At 39.5% G+C, this 15,078-nt stretch overlaps 1 protein-coding gene across 2 annotated transcripts in view; it reads right to left on the bottom strand.

Moving 5' to 3' along the window:
• Positions 1-15,078, bottom strand: part of DLGAP1 (DLG associated protein 1) — a 5,750,587-nt gene that overhangs the window by 4,846,672 nt on the left and 888,837 nt on the right. For both annotated transcript variants that reach the window (XM_044065573.1, XM_044065572.1), the window contains one exon: positions 10,827-10,966. The gene's annotated coding sequence lies outside the window, so the exon portion shown is untranslated. The remainder of the gene's footprint in view (positions 1-10,826; positions 10,967-15,078) is intronic.

Consider the following 15,078-nt stretch of genomic DNA (forward strand, 5'->3'; position numbering starts at 1 on the left):
TAAACATACAGGACTACCTCTTTAAGAGTGGTACATTAATTGACAAAAGTGTAGTAGAAGCTACTACTGTAGTAGAAGCTACAGGAGATTGGAGACTGTAAAGTGGTGGCAGGGGAAAGTGTAGTTAAGCAGCATAGATTGGTGGTATGTAGAATGACGTTGGTGATCAAGAAGAGGAGGAGGAATGTGAAAGCTGTGCCAAGGATTAAATGGTGGAAGTTAAAAAAGGGTGATTGTGAAGTGGAGTTTAGGGAAGAGTTAAGACAGGCACTAGGAGGCAGTGGAGAGTTACCGAATAGCTGGGTAACTACAGCAGAACTAGTAAGGGTGACTGTTAGAAAGGTGCTTGGTGTGACATCTGGACAGAGGAAGGAGGACAAGGAGACCTGGTGGTGGAATGAGGAAGTACAGGAGAGTATACAGAGGAAGAGGCTGGCGAAGAAGAAGTGGGATTGTCAAAGAGATGAAGAAAGCAGACATGAGTATAAGGAGATGAGGCACATGGCAAAGAGAGAGGTGGCGAAAGCTAAGGATAGGGCATATGGAGAGTTGTACGAGAGATTGGACACTAAAGAGGGAGTAAAGGACCTGTACCAATTAGCTAGACAGAGGGACAGAGCTGGGAAAGATGTGCAGCATGTAAGGGTGATAAAGGATAGTGAGGGAAAGGTACTCACAAGAGAGGAGAGTGTGTTGAGTAGATGGAAAGAGTATTTTGAGAGGCTGATGAATGAAGAGAATGAGAGAGAGAAGGTTGGATGATGTGGGGATAGTGAATCAGGAAGTGAAACAGATTAGCAAGAAGGAAGTAAGGGCAGCTATGAAGAGGATGAAGAATGGAAAGGCTGTTGGCCCAGATGACATACCAATGGAAGCATGGAGGTGCTTAGGAGAAATGGCAGTGGAATTTCTAACTAGATTGTTTAATGAAATTTTGGAAAGTCAGAGGATGCCTGAGGAGTGGAGAAGTGTTTTGGTACCTATCTTTAAGAATAAGGGTGATGTGCAGAGCTGCAGTAACTACAGAGGGATAAAACTGATTAGTCACAGCTTGAAGTTATGGGAAAGAGTAGTGGAAGCAAGGTTAAGAAGGGAGGTGATGATTAGTGATCAGCAGTATGGTTTCATGCCAGGAAAGAGCACTACAGATGCAATGTTTGCTCTGAGAGTGTTGATGGAGAAATACAGAGAAGGTCAGAAGGAGTTGCATTGTGACTTTGTAGACTTGGAGAAAGCATATGACAGGGTGCCTAGAGAAGAGTTGTGGTATTGTATGAGGAAGTCGGGAGTGGCAGAGAAGTACGTAAGAGTGGTACAGGATATGTACAAGGGTAGTGTGACAGTGGTGAGGACTGCAGTGGGAGTGACAGATCCGTTTAAGGTGGAGGTGGGATTACATCAAGGATCAGCTCTGAGTCCTTTCTTATTTGCAGTGGTGATGGACAGGTGGACAGATGAGATCAGACAGGAGGCCCCGTGGACTATGATGTTTGCAGATGACATTGTGATCTGTAGTGAGAGTAGGAATCAGGTTGAGGAGACTCTGGAGAGGTGGAGATATGCTCTAGAGAGCAGAGGAATGAGGGTCAGCAGGGCTAAGACAGAATATATGTGTGTAAATGAGGGGGAGGGTAGAGGAATGGTGAGGATGCAGGGAGTAGAGTTGGTAAAGGTGGACGAGTTTAAGTACTTGGGATCAACAGTTCAGAGTAATGGTGAATGCGGAAGAGAGGTGAAGAAGAGAGTACAGGCAGGGTGGAATGGGTGGAGAAGAGTGTCAGGAGTGATTTGTGACAGACGAGTATCCTTAAGAGTGAAAGGGAAGGTCTACAAGAGTGTAGTGAGACCAGCTATGTTATATGGGTTGGAGACAGTGGCATTAACAAAAAGGCAGGAGTCAGAGCTGGATGTGGCAGAGTTAAAGATGTTAAGATTTGCAATCGGTGTGACTAGGATGGATAGGATTAGGAATCGGTATATTAGAGGGTCAGCTCATGTTGGACAGTTTGAAGACAAAGCAAGAGAGAGGAGATTGCGTTGGTTTGGACATGTGCTGAGGAGGGATGATGGGTATATTGGGAAAAAGATGCTAAGGATGGAGCTGCCAGGTAAGAGGAATAGAGGAAGGCCTAAGATAAGGTTTATGGACGTGGTGAGAGAGGACATGCAGGCGGTTGGTGTGACAGAGCAAGATGCAGAGGATAGGAAGAAATGGAAAGAGATGATCCGCTGTGGCGACCCCTAACGGGAAAACCGAAAGAGAATGATGTAGTAGAAGCTACTGGTGAGAACATGCTGATAGTATTCAGCACAATAAATAATCTGTATGATCTAAGCCATGCTACCATTTGGTTGGTGGATGGCACCTTTTTTTATAAAGGTGTAATTTGTCGGCAATTGTATAGTATCTATGGGTTACTATGTTGTGGTGGATATAGCAAATCCATCCCTCTACTATATTGCCTAATGAGTAAGAAGTCCCACTGGGTGTATAACGCTATGTGGGATTATGTATTCCATCTTTTGGAAGAGCAGGGCTTTGAGACATCTCTCTGGTATGTGCTTTGTGACTTTGAAATGGCCACTATGAAAAGTATAAGGATACATTTTAATGGAGTAAAGTCAAAAGGGTGTTTCTTCCATTTTGGCAGAAATGTCTGCCAAAAGGAACAGCAACTAGGTTTGACACATTTGTACTACACCAATTTGAGGTTTCAAATAGCTGTTAAATCTTTGATAGCACTTGCTTTCCTTCCAGAAGCAGAGGTTTTACAAGCATATCATGATCTTAAAGACATGTACCCTACAGAGGGGAAGTAGCTAATTAAGGATTTTGGAGACTGGTATGTAGTGGGATGGAAGAGGTGGTTTACTACCAGGTCTGCTTATGTTTCCCATTTTCCACCACTATTTCCAGTGATATTTTTGAAATGTGCATGTGTTGAATACATTATTTTTGCCTCAAATACAAAAATCAGTAGACACATGGCACCGGAGGCTTAAGTGTTTACTGGGAGCCAAGGCAACTGATCTATCAATATTAATGAGGACATTGCCAAGAAAGCAGGATAGGGTGGACAAATTGAGGAACCGCCTTGCTAGTGGATGTCTGCCCACCCCAAAGAGATGTAGATTGATGGCTCAACATCAGAAGTTTGAAACAATAATGTCAAATAGGGAAGCATATCCTACAGTAGATTTCCTGACAGCTATTACTAGAGTGCTTCAGATGTGAGTGCCCAAATGTCTGCATTTAATTATATGAACTGCATTTTCAGAATTTGATGTTGTATTGCAATAATTTCACACAGTAATCATTACCTGGTGGTTTGCAAAGGTGGAGGGTTGAAAACAATTAAAAAAAGATACCACAGTAGATATTTTCATGATTTTGAGACTTCGGGATTGTAAGGTACAGTATTATGCAACTTCCAGTTTGTGAGCTTTCAGGATTCTAATTTCGAAATACTAAATGATTTCAGTGTTTTGAAATTACAAAGTGAACCCACTTTATTTATATATATATATATATATATATATATATATATATATATATATATATATCATCATCATCATCGTTCGGCTGTTCCCATCAGGGGTCGCCACAGCAGATCACCTGTTTCCATTTCTTCCTGTCCTCTGCATCTTGCTCTGTAACACCAGCCACCTGCATGTCCTCTCTCACCACATCCATAAACCTTATCTTAGGCCTTCCTCTTTTCCTGTTACCTGGTAGCTTCATCCTTAGCATCTTTTTCCCAATATACTCAGCATCCCTCATCAGCACATGTTCAAACCAATGTAATCGTGCCTCTCTGGCTTGGTCTCCAAACCTCCCAACCTGGGATGACCCTCTAATATACTTATTCCTAATCCTGCCCACCCTCGTCACGCCCAGTGCAAATCTTAACATCTTTAATTCTGCCACATCCAGCTCAAACTCCTGCCTTGTCAATGCCACTGTCTCCAACCCATATAACATAGCTGGTCTCACTACCCTCTTGTAAACCTTCCCTTTCACTCTTACAGGTACTCGTCTGTCACAAATCACTCCTGACACTCTTCTCCACCCACTCCATCCAGCCTGTACTCTCTTCTTCACTTCTCTTCCACACTCACCATTACTCTGAACTGTTGATCCCAAGTATTTAAACTCATCCACCTTTGCCACTTCTACTCCCTGCATTCTCACCATTCCTCTGTCCTCCCTCTCATTCACACACATATAGTCTGTCTTAGTCCTGCTGACCTTCATTCCTCTTCTCTCTAGAGCATATCTCCATCTCTCCAGGGTCTCCTCCACCTGTTCTCTACTCTCACTACAGATCACAATGTCATCTGCAAACATCATAGTCCACGGGGACTCCTGTCTGATCTCGTCTGTCAACCTGTCCATCACCATAGCAAATAAGAAAGGCCTCAGAGCTGATCCTTGATGTAACACAACCTCCACCTTAAACACATCCGTCACTCCCACCGCAGACCTCACTGCTGTCACACTACCCTCGTACATATCCTGTACCACTGTTACATACTTTTCTGACACTCCTGACTTCCTCATACAATACCACAACTCCTCTCTAGGCACCCTGTCATTTGCTTTCTCTAAGTCTACAAAAACACAATGCAACTCCTTCCAACATTCTCTGTACTTCTCCATCAACACTCTCAAAGCAAAGATCGCATCTGTAGTGCTCTTTCCTGGCATGAAACCATACTGCTGATCACTAATCATCACGTCCCTTTTTAACCTTGCTTCCACTACTCTTTCCCATAACTTCATGCTGTGACTGATCAGTTTAATCCATCTGTAGTTACTACAGCTATGCACATCACCCTTATTCTTAAAGATCGGCACCAAAACACTTTTTCTCCATTCCTCAGGCATCCTCTCACTTTCCAAGATTTCATTAAACAATCTGGTTAAAAACTCCACTGCTATTTCACCTAAACATCTCCATGCTTTCACAGGTATGTCATCTGGACCAACAGCCTTTCCATTCTTCATTCTCTTCATAGCTATCCTTACTTCCTCCTTGCTAATCCATTGTACTTCATGATTCACTATCCCTGTATCATCCAACCTTCTCTCCCTCTCATTCTCTTCATTCATCAACCCCTCAAAGTACTCTTTCCATCTGCTCAACACACTCTCCTCACTTGTGAGTATGTTTCCCTCATTATCCTTTATCACCTTTACCTGCTGTACATCTTTCCTAGTTCAGTCCCTCTGTCTAACCAATTGGTACAGGTCCTTTTCTCCCTCTTTAGTGTCCAACCTTTCATACAACTCTTCATATGCCTTATCCTTAGCCTTTGCCACCTCTCTCTTTGCTATGCACCTCATCTCCTTATACTACTGTCTACTTTCTTCATCTCTCTGACAATCCCACTTCTTCTTTGCCAACCTCTTTCTCTGTATACTCTCCTGTACTTCCTCATTCCACCACCATGTCTCCTTGTCGTCCTTCCGCTGTCCAGATGTGATACCAAACACCTTTCTAGCCATCTCCCTTACTAGCTCTGCTGTAGTTACCCAGCTATTTGGTAACTCTTCACTGCCACCCAGTGCCTGCCTTAACTCATCCCTGAACTCCACCTCACAATTACCCTTTTTCAATTTCCACCACTTGATCCTTGGTGCTGCCCTCACACTCCTCCTCCTCCTCTTGATAACCAGCGTCATCCTACAAACCACTATCCTATGCTGCCTAACTACACTTTCTCCAGTCACCACTTTACAGTCTCCAATCTCCTTCAAACTGGCCCTCGTACATAAGATATAATCCACCTGTGTGCATCTTCCTCCACTCTTGTATGTCACCCTATGCTCCTCTCTCTTGTTAAAATATGTATTCACCACAGCCATGTCCATCCTTTTCACAAAATCCACTACCATCTGACCTCCTGCATTCCTTTGTTTAACACCATACCTACCCAACACTTCCTCATCCCCTCTGTTCCCTTCACCAACATGCCCATTGAAATCTGCTCCAATCACCACTCTCTCACCCTTGAGTACAGTCATCACCACTTCATCCAATTCACTCCAAAATTTTTCTTTCTCATCCATTGCACACCCAACTTGTGGAGCATACGCACTAACAACATTCATCATTACACCATCAATTTCCAGCTTCATAAACATCACTCTATCCGACACTCTTTTCACCTCCAAAACACTCTCAGCATACTGTTCCTTCAGAATAAACTCCTACGCCATTTCTCCTCCCATCCACACCATGATAAAACAATTAATTATTATTATTTATTATTATTATTAATTAATTATTATAATATATATATGGATCCATGTTCATCCATCAAAAGTACTTTTCATTGAAAAGTACAAGATCAAACTCACTTTCGCGAAAGTGCATTTTATCAAAAATGTACTTTCACAAAAAAACAAAAAAAAAAACATGACAAAAAAACTAAAAAAATAAAACAGCACTCATGTTTATGCAGCCCATGTGGGAGGCTGTGCCCCCAACACCCTCCCTACTTTAATATTCTTACTCCAAGATTGCACTACAGTGAGAAAAAGGGAATATTCCCTTATTCCTGCTGTACCGTGATCTAAGCAACAGTTTGCTTAGTTGTACAATCAGCAGTACATGTTGATGTACAACTAAATATACATGCAAACAACTGTTTGCTTAGTTACCTTTCAGCAAAAGTACATTTTTGACAAAATGCACTTTCGTGAAAGTGAGTAAGATCATGTACGTTTTGATGAAACATACTTTCGATAATAAGACTAGGACCCATATATATATATATATATATATATATATATATATATATATATATTGGTTCGGTTCAGAAGCTCGAAATATTGAAATCTCAGATTTCAGTATTTCGAGCCTAAGAAGCAGAATCCACATAATAGCGAAAGTTTAGAAGTGCGAAATTTAAAACCTCGAATACCGGAGGTTTTGAATTTCGTGCTTCTAAAGTTCCGCTATGGTCATGTATTAAGGTAAGTATGTGTGTGTATTAAGGGGTTTGGGTAGGGGCTGTGGTGTGTGTCAGTGGGTTTTGTTGCTGTGATTTATGTGTGCGAAGAGAAAATAACTTGTGTGGTGGTGTTTTGTGTGTGTTTGTATGTAGTGCGACCTCGAAGTGAGAATATTTAAGTAGGTGGGGTGTGGGGGGTGCAGGGGGGCTTGCCCCCCTGCTTTCATGTAGCAGATTGATTGTGTGTGTTTGTGTTGTGGATGGTGTGTGTGTGTAGTAAAACCGCAAAATTAAAAATTTCCGGTATTCAAGGTTTTGAATTTCTGATTTTTGGTTTTCTTTGTTTTGCTGATTCCACTTCTTGGGCTCGAGATACTGAAATTCGAGATTTCAGTATTTCGAGTTTCTAAAGTGAATCCATATATATATATATATATATATATATATATATATATATATATATATATATATATATATATATACACACACACACACACACACACATATATATATATATATATATAAATATATGCACACACAAACACACACACACACACACACACACACACATGTATATATATATATATATATATATATATATATATATATAGATAGAGAGAGAGAGAGAGAGAGAGTTAGTTTGTGGTACTAACTGAAAGAAGTTGGCTAAAGAAAACATGTAAAAGGGTTGTTCCATTTCCTCTGAGGTAGAGATATTGTAGAGTTGATTATATTCATTAGTGATATGCAGGACACTTTGTCCTGTACAGAAAGCTGAAGCCAGATGTTTTACCTTCAGCCATCATTTATTACAGAATCTAGAGTTTGCTAATTTTTACATAACCTAGGTCACTGGCTTGTGTGATATCACTACAGCAGAGTTAAACTGTTAGGGAAAAGAGAGCGGGTTATACAAATGAGGAAACAATGGCATTCTCTGTTGCTGTGCTCCTCTAGGCCTTGCCCTATATCAGTCTAGTCATTTCCCCTCCTCTTTTTCCCTCTCTTTTGGTAGGTGAATTATAAGAATCAAGGTTGTCACCCAGCAAATGTGATACATTTCTGATTTGGGCCTTAGTCCTACGTCCTGGTGTCTTGGCATATGTACAGCTGAGGCAAGATCTTCTATAGCAGCCCACTAACATGCATGTACTTTCATGCAGCTGTTAACAGCTAGTTACAGCATATGTACTGCTTGAGAAGTCATAGTATTTGTGTGGGCCATATGCTGGTTCCTGTCTTGTCATCTAGCCTTTGCTATGTGTCAACAGAATGAGGATTCCTTCCTCTTCTGTGTATGGGCAAGCCTCTTCCATCATGCACAGCGGGCCACCTCAGCTCACTGGTCACTAATCAATCTCAGGATGTCTGGGTGTCACTCAGGGTTTATCCTTCTGTATGTGCAACCAGTCAGGAAAAAAAGAAATACAATCCATCAGAAAGAAAGTGCTCGATTTTCATTTTCTTAAATGAAGGGTGAATCTGATGTTCTGCGCATTAATGGAATATGTCAATTAGAAGATGTTCACAAGGGAAAGAATTCATTAGTTAAACAGAACACTATAGAAAGGCAATGAGGTGCCACATAAAATATCTGATTTTATAAATTTACTCTGAAAGAGCAGGTATCTGTTAACTACCAGGAACAAAAATACTTACAAATACTGAGAAATATTTTCCTATGCAGACCTAAAAAAAAAAAAAATTCTGTTCAGCTTTGTATTTAGACTGTAGTGTCAGGTATTAAGTGATAAGTATAAAGTAGAAGTGAAAAAAGGTTTACCGGCATAAGTTGAATGCAAACTGATTCTGCAAATATAAACAGGAAACTGCAATAAGAAATCACAACACTGTTCACCCTGTTGGCTAAAGCCTTATGTAAGTGTCATCACTTCCATTTTTTTGCAGTTAGTGAAAGACATGGTGATCTTCATGTAGCCCATTTAAGTAAATTAATTCTGACATCAAGCTATTTACTGCTAATCATTATCCTCTCTGAAGATGGAAATGCTATTACAGCTTCCTAAGTAGAGCAATGTGCAATATTAAACCCACATTTTACACAGAGTTGTAGTTTAAAAGCTTGACATTTGAGTCTCCAAGTCATTTGAAATACTATAGTCTAGACCTGGCAGATTAAAACATGTCTGAGTCTATGTGCCACAGAACAAGAGCAAGAGTTCAACATAAAATAAACCTACCACAGACTTATTTACTCCTATATTCGCACTTCATTTATAACTACAGTTCTTTACAGAAGAATCAGGTTCAAATAGGGAAATCTGATATATTATGCATCTGATCAATATTAACAGAACTAGATGTCTTCTTAGTGAATGAGAAATTTGTTATACTTAATAGCAAAACACAAACTGTTGCATCAAATATGAATACTAAGCACACAGAACCTTTAGAATGCTATAACTACTATATTCAAATGAGTTATTATTGCTTAAAATGATACATTCTTCTTATAGCTAACAATAAAAACAGTGTCAGGCCTACACTTGAGGTTTTCAGTGGATACAAGTAAAATCAAAAAGTTTCTTACAAGAATCAGTTATTGACTTTCAACTAAATTGACCTTGCTGGGCTTATTAGATGTGTTTCTAAATCAAGAAAAGGTATGTTTTATGAGTGTGACAATCAGTAATGTCTATAGCAGTGATGGCGAACCTATGGCATGTGTGTCAAAGGTGACACACCACAATATTTTGGGTGACACAACAGCATTCACCGACACCTGAGTTACCAAAGAAACTGAATGAACAAAAATATACGACATATGAGACCCTGCACCACCCAGAGATTAAAATGGATTCTCAATATCCATATCAGCACAGCATCTGTCATCACTGCAGCTGCACAGTTCAGGTGATTTCTACCTGCTGCACCGGAAGCTCATTTTCAAGGCGCAAGCATGATATCTGCAGCTGCAGTCTCCAGATGAGTGCATTTGTTTGAAATCAGCTTTTGCATTCATTGCTCATGTGAAGTGCATTGAATTATTTTGTGCCAGGAGTCAGTTCAACAACACTGCTGCAGAGGTAAGGGAGTTATTAACAACAAAGACTATTTCGGTATACTGTCTTGAGATTCTGCAGAAGGCAGTGCTGACATTGTTTTCTTTTCGTGGTTACACTTCTACAAAGGGTAAGTAGTCTGCATTTGTAAGCGTGTGCCGTTTTACATTCCTCTCAACTGTGCCACTGAATCCCTCCTAAAACTGATGACTTTCGACACTTAATGTTGTTGTTGTTTGTCTTTCGGCTTTTCCCGGTAAGGGGTCGCCACAGTGGAACTCCGGTCCACTAATGATTGGCAGTAGATTTTTACGTAAATGCCGAGGTGCCAGCTCGACGCTCAACCTGCAACGAAGGCACGCCCATTTATGCACGCATGTCTTTCAAATGCTACCCAACCGCGGGGAGGACATGCAGACTCCACACAGAAGGCACTCCCAAGCCCAGCCAAGAATCGAACGGGAGAACCTCTTGCTGTGAGGTAACAATGCTACCGCCATACCATCGACACTTAATAACAACAATTATTAGATTTATAGACTTATTTTACTTTAGAAAAATGTATATTAATTCACGTTCATTTTATTCCATTTACGTTTGGGGGACCACGTATCAGCAGAGTCAAGTTAGGGCATTTTCTAAATTTTTGACACACCAAATCCAAAGGATTCACCATCACTTGTCTATAGGCTGTCACATGTGTTAATTATTCCTTTTTTGGGGGAATTGTATCACTAAGTTATAAAACATGCTATCACACATACATAAAAATGGGCACCATAGACTCCTGAGTGACACTTTACTTTCTTTATATACTCAGTTTGATGAACAATGGTGTCTTACCTTATCTTAAAGATGAGTGCTCATGTGAAAATCCAAAAATCCTGTTTCAAAATGTCAGACATTGAAGGTTGCAACTCACTTGCCACCTTTCTGCCAGTTGAAAATTACATCTCCAGTTATTCCATCAAAGAGGTCAACTACTGTGGAGAAAGCAAATGGAAAAAACAATAAGATAAAAACAGATTTTCACTAACTTATGTTGTGCTATAAACTATACTTTCAAGTCATTATTCTATGATGGTTCATTCCATACATGGTAACCACTGACATGCTGCAGACCATTTTAGACTTAATAAATGTGCGCCTTGTCTCTCTCTTCTTACACTCCTATTACCATAATCTGTGTCTCCATATGTAACTTGGATACAATTGTAAATCATCTCTTCATGTTCATTACTGGACATAGTCCCTTAGAGAGTCTCCGTTGCAGCACTGGGATGTACAAAGTTTGTTGTAGATTGTAGGCCACAGAATGTAGCTCTGGGAAGGAGCAGGTTATTATTCCTCAACTGTGTAATGAGCACAATTTAAAAAATTTAATGCAAACTTATTTTCATTTGGAAAAGGCTTGCCAAGTCAATGGTTTTAAAGCTTCATAAATTTATTACATTCTGTCGGACACATAGCAAATAGAAAAATGCTGGTAAACTTTCTTATCTTTCAAAAACACAAATTGAACAAAATAAAAGACATACACAGACAGAGACCCGTACACACATACACACAAACACATTGATTTACAACAACATGCACATGCACGTGTACATACACACACACACACACACAGACACACACACACACACACACACACAGACACACACACACACACACACACACACACACACACACACACACACACACACACACACACACACACACACAAATATAGTTATGTACTTGTAGTCAGTAGATGGAACCAGTGTAAATAAGGGAAATTGCATGTAACATTTATTGCTATAATTCCTGAAATTTCAGCTCATGAAAATGACATTTCATTTTGTTCAAATTGTTGCATATCAATGTTTAATGATTAAGATGGACTGGAAAACTTATTTTTCCTCTTCTTTTACCTGTCACTTCACTCTATATTTTTGGGATTTTTTTGTCAGACAGATCTTTACTGATATTTACGTTCATCTACTATAAGACACACGTTGTTGCGTATGAAACACAATGACAATATTATAATGCAGTGTTCATTATTCATTAGCTCCCATCCTGCAACCAAACTCCCTTCCAGAATAAAGTCAACACATCTGTCTTATAGGGATAACTGTATAAACACCTAAGTACACAATCTGCTATTAATATGCTTGTCAAAACTAAAACCATCTGCTCAACACATTTACGTTCAGCTAACAAACAATATGAAACCAAATATTATCCAATATCTTATATTTAACATGTAAAAAATATTAATAGCAAAATGGAACAGATTTTCAAAATGCTTAATCTAAAGCCTTGATTATCAACTTACTGGAAGATATTTAACTTTCTAATTGTGATTAAAATCGACAAAAGTATGATATAGAAACCCAATTACCATATACCATATAGCAGACAAATATCTACTGCACTATACCTTATAATAAGTTATTTCTTACTACTGTTCATACATTATTCTGCTTCATTGTCCCTGTACACACATTCCATGGAGCTCATGCATTATCTAAATTAATCGGTGAAATATTACTCACTACCCTGATTTTCCTTATGTCAAGTTCACCCATCAATCAGTTCAACAAAATTATATATACATGGTACAACATTTGATTTCCATTTTCACCTTAATATCTTTTTTTTGTGATTATCATCAGAATGAACATATTTTTTTTAAATTTTAGTAATATGCATTTATTTCTCATAACCTAGTATATGCCAAATTAGTGAATGTGAGGAAATACCACATGCAAGAGTCTTCAAGTATAGTCTGAAATTTTCTAATTTTTACATATCCAAAACATGTGTCCCTAACTCCCAAAGACTTCTTCTGCCATCTAAATTTTACTGTAAGGAACATAAGACTTAGGATGGTATTCATGGTTTGCTATGTGGAAGAGTTAAAGCTATCCATGGTGTCTGGAAATGAACAGAGCTAAGCCATACTGATACACAGTGGCCAAGAATGAGCCAAAGGAAATAAAGTAATAATGAAATGTAAATGAGGAATGATGTAAAATGTAGTAATAATGAAATGTAAATAAGGAATGATGTAAAATGTAGTAATAATGAAATGTAAATGAGGAATGATGTAAAATGTAGTAATAATGAAATGTAAATGAGGAATGATGTAAAATGTAGTAGTAATGAAATGTAAATGAGGAATGATGTAAAATGTAGTAATAATGAAATGTAAATGAGGAATGATGTAAAATCTAGTAATAATGAAATGTAAATGAGGAATGATGCAAAATGTAGTAAGAATGCAATGTAAATGAGGAATGACGTAAAATGTTGAATGTAATGAAATGTACTCTTTCCTACTTGCATTTCATAGTGGAATTTTCCTGGTGTTCTGTACCATCTACAGGTAAGTTATATGAGCAGAAGTCTCACCAATCCTATCTTCTTTGGAGTTTTTGAAAATGCTGTCACTTGTTGCTAGCCTTGCTACTTCCATGTGTGACTTGGTTCTCGTCTTGGCATAGCCAAAACTGGATGTGCTGAGCAGTGCTCACTCGCCAAGAATGTGGAGATACAGGCAGAAAATAACTTTTCTCCCTAGGCCTCCACTGAAAATAGATACAATTATCCATTTAGACTTCACCAATAAACAAATATCAGTAAATAAATAAGTCATTATAACTTTGATAATCAGGAAACACATGACAGGTTCACAGTGGACAGGGACATTATAACAGTCTTAGTGAGAATTTATGACCCCCACAGGGGTAATGGAGAAATGCATGGAATTCCTATCCCAGTGGGCACTAAGATATGTATAGCCATCACTATACTTGCCTCAGGGACCTTTCAGAGACAGACTGGGGGCATGCTGGGTATTTCACAGGCTTCTGCCTTGAGAATATTGCAGCAGTTCCTGAATGTACTCTTGGTACATCTGGATCAGTGCATCTAATTCCTGGTGTTACCTCAGGGAAAAGCCAGGACTATGTGTGCCTTTTATTGGGTGGCACATTTCCCTGAGGTACGTAATGTGATAGATTGCACCCATGTTGCAATTAGACCCCTTATGGTTCATGGAGGAGAATAGTACCACAATAGGAAGGGCTACCACTACATAAATTGCCAGGCAATGTGTGATGCATGGGGGGGGGGGGGGTGGATCTGCAACATCTCTGCATCTCAGCTTCATGACAGTGCACAAGATTCCCACATGTGGCACACTAGCTATGGCATGATGCCAAGTGATCATCATGTTAGTAAGTGAAAAAATATTTTTCTCATTTTTAAGTAATTATGCATGCTAAAATGTACTGCTGAAGACTAAAACACTTTACCTTTATTTTGCCTCTCCCTCCTTCTCTCTATCTTTTTTTTTGTCCTTCCTGTAATGCTGGATATCTACTGAAGCCATGGATCATGACATCAGTGAAAAATCCAAGTGGAGATGCAGAACACACCTATAGCACATCCCTGTCCCAAAGCAGTATTGTCATTGACAAGGTCTTTGGCCTCTGAAGAATCGGTTTAGATGTTTGCATGATTATGGGAGTATCCTTCGGTTTGATCCAGCTACTGTGTGCACGTTGCAATCTGCACAACATGATGTACCAGTCTGGTGGTGAAGTGACACATTATGTCAGTGCAGCTTCCAGTTCTAGTACCACTATAACTAATGCTGACCAGTCAGCAGCAGTAGTAAGGATCCCATGCAACATACTTGTGCACAGAATATGGCTGTGCAGGTAACAGGCGTAGTTTAGTGCAGAACTATAGGCCATGACTCTCAGGTTAGTGCTTCCTTTCTTGTAAAAAGAACATACAGTATAAATGATGCATGCAATGATATCTGTGGGCTTTGTTGTGTCGGTAGACGGTCTGTTGTCTCTGTTCATCTGACATTCCTTCTCATCTTTAAATAATTACATTTTTATTTCAGAACAAGTATTACTGCTTGTAAATGTCATGCCTGAGCGCTCACTAACTCCTTTTCGGTGATGTTGTTTTCAGTGGCGGCTGGTGACTTCAAATCACAGGGGGGCTGCAGGAGACGCTGAATGGGTGGGGTCAAAGGGAAGGGGTGTGGTCAACCATAAAGGGGAGGAGCTATGCACAAAACCACAACAAA

Source organism: Protopterus annectens, chromosome 3.part0 (assembly GCF_019279795.1).
Source record: "Protopterus annectens isolate FY-2018-M chromosome 3.part0, PAN1.0, whole genome shotgun sequence".
Taxonomy (NCBI): Eukaryota; Metazoa; Chordata; order Ceratodontiformes; family Protopteridae; genus Protopterus; species Protopterus annectens.